This window comes from Felis catus, chromosome X (genome assembly GCF_018350175.1).
Source record: "Felis catus isolate Fca126 chromosome X, F.catus_Fca126_mat1.0, whole genome shotgun sequence".
Lineage (NCBI taxonomy): Eukaryota > Metazoa > Chordata > Mammalia > Carnivora > Felidae > Felis > Felis catus.
In genome coordinates, this window is record NC_058386.1 from 115,334,139 (window position 1) to 115,341,380 (window position 7,242).

General features: G+C 42.4%; 1 long non-coding RNA gene across 1 annotated transcript; it reads right to left on the bottom strand.

Annotated features, from left to right (window-relative positions):
- Positions 1 to 1,077: 1,077 nt before the first annotated feature.
- LOC109496398 lies at positions 1,078 to 3,245 on the bottom strand. The gene is made up of 3 exons (XR_002152380.3): positions 3,081 to 3,245; positions 2,633 to 2,719; positions 1,078 to 1,155 (listed from the first exon to the last, which is right to left on the bottom strand). It is a non-coding gene; the product is annotated as an uncharacterized LOC109496398 (long non-coding RNA).
- Positions 3,246 to 7,242: the final 3,997 nt, after the last annotated feature.

Sequence of the window (7,242 nt, forward strand, 5' to 3'; positions counted from 1 at the left end):
CTGAGCCATCCAGGTGCCCCATCTCTGGAAATACATTTTATATCACAACCCAGTGGTGTGTGTGTGTGTGTGCGTGTGTGCGCGCGTGTGCTCACTGTGTATAACAGAAACGTGTCATAAAATATTTAATACATGTAATAACAGTTTTTTAGTTTGATTTATTTAAGTAATTTCTACACTCTATTTGGGACTTGAACTCAGAACCCCAAAGTTGAGAGTCTCATGCATTTTCGACTGAGCCAGCCAGGTGCCCCAGGGATAACAATTTAATATATGTGATGCACTATGATATTTTCCATTTACTAAGTAATGTTATGTTATGATCTATTTTTAAAGGATCGGGACCCTGAAGCAACTCAAGAGCACATCTCCATTATCTTGGAAAACACTGATGTGAAATATGTGATGGTTATAATTCAGTGGTTATCATCATCATCATCATCATCATTAGTTGATACTAAATACCACCTTAGTTAATATGCAATTGCTTATCTAATAGCGTGTGTGCTGTTCAGTATACACTTATATGTTGCAAAAAATAGTCATTCCACCTGTCAGAGGAAGGTAGGTGGCTAGCTACGTACACAATTAAAATTACTTTAGCAAGAGCTAGTCTATGTGGAAGCACTGCTTAAAAAGAAAAACAATTCTCTTAATTTTGTTTTAACTTTGTGTATCAGTGATGTATTTGTAAATTGTATTGTCATTCCCACAGGGGAAAAGAAGAGAAAAATCAGATATACCTAAAAACTCAGAAACACCATTGTAAACAGACAAAAAAGGAGACTACATTGTACAGTCCATATAATCAAATACAAATTAAATTCCCACTTAATGCTAGCTCCCTTATTTTGTCTACCTCCTGTCCCTTATCAAAGTACTTCTCTCCTGCATTGTTAAGAATCTGAATTCCTGACTCGCAATGACACTTGCAATATATTTGGCTGAAAAAATAGTGGCCATACTTTTCTGATTACATGATGCATTTATTGTTTCTGGTTGTGTGGTTGTATATGAAAGGGAAACTATGGATTGAGTTTTATAAATCCATATTCCTTATATTCCATTTGATGTATCTTTTAGGTATAGCATATGCTATATCATTGTCTTGCTCGATTTTCATCTTGGAGGTGGTACTCTTGTTTTTCGTCATACCTGGAATAAAAACACAGAGGAATTATTGTTGGTATAAATCGGTTAAAAGAACAACAGGTGTTATAGCTATATTATTCCGTAAATCGAACAAGGTGAGTTGACTATCTCAAACCCCACTCCTTCCCTTCCCTCACTTTCTGTCCCTTCACTGGTCCAGGATGAGGTGGCACAGCCTACTGGAGCGGAAAGGTGTCCTGAGGCTCACACCCCCAGTAGATGGGTGAGGAGCGGTGGCTTGCTCATGGCAGGCAGTGAGCAAATATGCCAAAGATAAGGAAAAAGGACACCTTTCAGGAGGGGAGAAAGCTGCAAGCACAGCCGTGGCCTCCTGGCTCTTAGCGCTCTGCATCACGTGGTCTCAGAGAGTTCCAGGAGGGCCAAGACAGAAGAGAAACCACCAGAAGTGCCGCTCATAGGACTGCTGTGTGCGGGTTGTAGAATTTGTGTGCTGCACAAAGGCACCTAGTGGGTGAGAGTGGGCAGTAAGGCTTGAAGATCAGCCTATGTTCTGTTTGCTATGCTAGGAACCCACAGGGCAGTATAAGCCCACAGAGGGTTCTCATTTCTAATATGTCCAGCAAGGAGGGATATGTGACTAATTCGTTAATCTCAAGGGGCACCTTTTCCCAAATCCATTTGTCCTGAGGGGGCATCTGTCTCCAGTTGGCACAAAAGTGCCATGTAGGCTATTGGTGGCCACACTGGTACCCTCTGCAGTCATGCAGCAGTGTCCCTGGGAATGGCTACGGATCCTCACTTGCCCTCAACTTCCCTTGATGTCCCTAGAGTAGTAGGGAAGGGCAGAAGGTAGGGCTCCTGCTTAGAAGGAGATCTGAGGGAGGTGACAGGTTAGAGATTGGTTTAGGAAGCTTAGGAAATAACTCGGAATTGTACAAGGAGCTGGAAATGCAGTTTTCCTGTGGCTAAAATGTTGAATGTTAATAAAATTAATGTAAAGCACTCCATGTCCAGTAGAATTATTTTACTGTATTTGCAAGTATCCACATCAAGTATTTGCCATCATTAATGTGGACCATTAAGGTTACAGTCCATTTGGTTTCTGGTCTGCTTTGTTTTAGGGTAAGAAGTCTCTTCATCAGACAATAAGAAAGGAAGTGTCAGGGAGGGGCCAAGACTAACACGAGTTAAGTGTTATGATACCATGTAGATACTATTTACTTTGTAAGAAATTGAATCGTTTTTGCATACTGCATATCTCCAACAAATATTCACCTTCTGACTTTACTGATTGTCAAGTGTCGATTCCTGTCTTTTGAGATCAACAGAATTTTCGCTAGTATTCAAACAAAACATGCAGAGCCAAACAAAAGACAAATAACCCGAAAGGATGCTGTAACACTTGCAGATCATCTATGTCTGGACTAATATTCTCTACCGCTAAAACATGTGCATCAAGTGACAATTACAGTCAGGTTCGTATGATCAGGGTTAGGAATGAGGATTTTGCGTGATATACCTGAATATTTTGATGGATATTCATTGTGTTGATATGCTTCGTTGTTTTCATTTGATTCATTTGGCAATCCATGGAGTTTTATGGGTGCTGCAAAATATTTGCAACTATTTACTTATCTTGAAAACTTGTCACAGGAAAATGTAATTACCCTAGGATATAATTGTACTTCCCCAGTGGCTAGTGGTACTTGTTTTTTAAAAGCTTTATTTATTTATTTTGAGAGAGCGAGCGAGAAAGTCGGGGAGGGGCAGAGAGAGAGAGAGGGGAGTGAGAGGATCCTGAGCAGGCTTCACGCTCTCAGAGCCGGATGTGGGGCTCGAGCTCACAAACTCTGAGATCATTAACTGAGTGGAAGTCAAGACTCAGATACTTAACCAACTGAGCCACCCAGGCACCCCAGCTAGTGTTACTTTCTAAGCTTATTATTGTCCAGTTAATTTTTACTCACCAGAATCAGCTACGTGTAAATAAAGGTGACAGTCCACTAAAAGCACAAAAATAAAAAAGCAAAATAACTTAGGGCATTTGTCCATTATTTAAATATTTTAATTCTTTTATGGGAAAAAGTTTAACTGTGGCCCAGTTATCTTCTCCTCCTCTATCCTTTGAACCAAGGTGCTCTGCTGCCTTCAGGGTTCTGAAGTAGGGCCACTTACTATGAGGTCAGCACACATCACTATGATGTATGGCCTCACAGAGTCAAGCCAGCCAGTGGGGTGACTGAGAGAATGAAGGGGCGGGCTGAGCAGGCTACCATAGCAGCTGTGGAATTAGCTCCCTGCCCTCAGAGAGCTTGTAGTTAGTAACAGGAAGCCGACAGACATCAGTAGTAATGCAGGCTGACTCACATCACGAGAATCCAACAGAGGAGGGAGTAGAATGTAAACAAACAGCAGGGATCGTATGATCAAAATGCCTGGATTCCAATCCTGGTCCCTCACTTATCAGTTGACGTTCAGCAAGCGACTTGCTTTCTGAGTCTCAGTTTTCTCATCTGTAAAATGGGAGTGAAAATAGTACCTCTTGCATATGGTTACTGTGGTGGTTAAATAAGTTCATCAGTGTAACGTTCCCACAGCTGTGTCTGAACAAATGGCAGCTGTTGCTATTATACATGGGAGTATCTACATCCAGGGTAAACAAGTCCGTACGCTTCTAACCCCCGAGATGTTATTCAGAGACCTAAACCCAAGTGACTGCCTCCCAGAGTTTATTTTACGGAGGCAAAATGGATAATCCCCAAATGTGAAAATGGAAATGAAATGTAGGTGGCATGCGGGAAGGTTGTTAGCCCCTTGCCCTTATCCTTGCCCTATCCAGAAGTTCTCATTATGCACGAGGCAGTCTCAGGCTGCCCCTCTTCCACAGTCACGTAGAAGAGAGCGAGCCAGCAGGTCTTTGGACCCTTCCCAGACCCACTGAGATTAAGCATGGGAGCCTGCCTGTCCTGTGTGAGAGCAGCAAAAGTCAGCTACCCTTCATGAATCTCGTGTGGATGATTGGTTTCGTACCCACCTGATAGCCCTAGGCTTTTTTCTTGTGGCAGGCTTTTGCTTTATTCCTCCAACACCCTATTCCTATCTTCTTCCCATCATTCTCTGGCTGTGAATGGCCCTTGTGAGGCCTTGGCCCTCGCTGTGTCTCTACCCTGATTTCTCAGGATTGCATCTCTGACTCATTCCTTCCGTAGTCGTTTGTCTTTAGATCTGGATCGATCCTGCTGTTTGTTCCCTTTTGTCTTCATGTTGGGCTATCGATCTTCCCATGGCATGGATGCTTTCCTCAGTGTATAAGTCAGGATTGTACCAGAGAAATAGAACCAATAGATATGTATGTCATACATACATACGTACATACATGCATATGTGTGTATATCCTATATAGAGAGAAGATATACATATAGTATATGAGTACATATATATTTTCTATATATCTGTATATCTCTATCTATCTATCTATGAATTGGCTTACACAGGTACAATTTTTTCTTCAGCCAAACCTCAGTTTTGTTCTTAAGGCTTTTCCACTGATCGGATGAGGCCCACTTCCATTGTTGAGGATAATCTCCTTTACTTAAACCGATTGTAGATGTTAATCATAGCTACAAAATACTTGCACAGGAGCACCCAGAGTAGTGTGTGATTGGATAATGACGTACTATAGCCTAGCCAAATTGACACATAAGGCTAACTAAACATTACACCTAGTCTCTCCAAAATTCCCCCAAGGACTAGTGAGTACATTGCTCCCCTTAGACTTGGTCTGTCTCTTGGCTTTAATATGCCATGTACCCAGTCTAGCTGGCTATCCCTACCCACCTGCAAGGATATGGCTCTATATTAATGATATTGACAGAGGTCTAGAGGGAAGCATGGGTTAGACAGCCATTTAATTCTGTTCTCATTTTATAATCCCTCTGGAGTTACAGGTAAGGCTTTAGTAAACAATTTGGCTTGAGGTAAACTAATACTGTATTGGTGATATATAAAACAGTGCACTGCAGACAATACTACGTTGGGAATCTTCTAGTCTGTGATTTTGGAAACACTTCCCGTGGAGAACTTTAAAAATACAGATTCTCAGGTACCAACCCCCAAGACCTATTAATTCTGTGTCTTTAGGGAGATACTGCATATATACATTTGAAAAATCTTTTTCCTGGTGATTTGGACACTCCTGATATGGTCTGGCCTCCTCGTGTGACTGACTGACAAGGAAATTCTTACGACAATCTTTCAGCTGATCTATGCAACCTATACATTCTGTCTTTCAAAGTTCTCTTATTTCTAGGAAAGGGTTCCCTTTAGGGTTGATTCTCTGCCGTAAGATTAATTATGCGTTCTCCTCTCCTTCACTGTCTCCATTTGCGCTACAACCTTCCACAAACAGGCTCAGCAGCACTCCCAAATCAGACCAGTCTGGCCCGCAGAGAGGGTACTAGAAGGGCCTCTGTACCCGTAGGCAACACCTCCTTACAATCTGACTTTGGAGCATCAATCCTGGCTATTTTAACCAAGCTCTTCCCTTGTTCTCTGTGCTACTGACAGCATCCCTTGCCTTGCTTTGCCACCGTCAGAACCAGGGTTTGGCCTTTTTCTGAAAGTTACTCTTCTTTAACTGACGTCCCGCCAGTGAACCAAAGTTCTAATGGCTGGACCTCACCACTACTCTTTCCTTCTTAGCCTTGCTGCCTTCCTGTTTCCTTTCCTTTCTGCTGGTTCAGTCTCTGAAATCTGGCTCCCACCCTCTTTTTGCCACTGTCACTCTTCTGTGATCTCTGTGCCTTATGCTGTATTGGGGGATAATATTAATTCATACCTGTGCCTCACCAAATTGCCATGAGAAGATGAAATAAGCATTCTAGTCTAGAATTGTTTGGCTATTTGCCCAGCTCTCGTAGGTTACTGGTGCCTTGCCAAACTGTGGCTGAGCCTACTGTAGTCCAGTTGTCTCTTTGAAATGTGGTCCATTCTGCATGCAGAGTAGGGAGATCATAGACAAAAAACGTGACAGTGCCTCCTGGCAGCATGTGGCACGTAGGAAGGGAGAGACAGCAGGATCTGGCCTAAGATTGAGGCTGGAGATAGAGGAGAGGTGGCTTGATGAAATAAATCAGTGACACTAGTACAAAATGGGGGAGGATATCTGTTTTAACAGGAGAGTGTCATACGAAGAGCTCTGGAAATCTGCGTTAAACACAGATCTACTTACCTACGTACAGTAGCACAGCTGCTAAAAATAGTTTAATGATTCGAGGCTACATCAGTTTTCTTTCGTCTTTACAACAACTCAATATGGGACAAGGCGTGCAAGGTATCCTCACATACTCCCGTGGTTTTCATTTCAATTATAGGCTGGTCACTTCCGGTTTAGATCTCTAGTTTGCACCTCTCCTGTGAAACTCTATCCAGCCTTCACGACATCTCCAATAGAATCACAAATTCAGTGTTTCCAAAAGAGAGTTCTTTAAAAAAAATTTTTTTTTAACATTTATTTATTTTTGGGAGACAGAGCATGAGCAGGGAAGCGGTAGAGAGAGAGGGAGATACAGATTCTGAAGCAGGCTCCAGGTTCTGAGCTGCCAGCACGGAGCCTGATGTGGGGCTCAAACCCGCGAACCGGGAGATCGTGACTTGAGCCAAAGTCAGACGCTTAACCGGCTGAGCCCCCAAAAGAGAGTTCTTGATTCATACCTTCCTCCCTCAGATCTGTTCCTCCTCCTGTCTCCCCATCAATTACCTGGCATCACCATTCACCCAGTTACTTATGTCCATAACAAAGAGTTATCCTAGATTTCTTTTTTCCTTTACCTAGATTTTATTTTCCCTTACTACAGCACCAACTAACATCCTGTTGACTCTACCTCCAAAATACGTCCTGAATTTGAACTCTTCACATCACTCATTCTGCTTCCACCTGAATCGAACCATCGACATCTTTTGCCTGGACTTCTGTAGGATACTCGTCACAGAGCTCCCTGCCTTCACAACTTGCCAAGATATAGTCTGTTCTCAATAAAATAGTCACAATTGTAATTTAAAAACATAAATCATATCAGGCAATTTTCCGGCTCAAGTCCCTGCAGCAGCTTCCCATTGCAATTAGATATC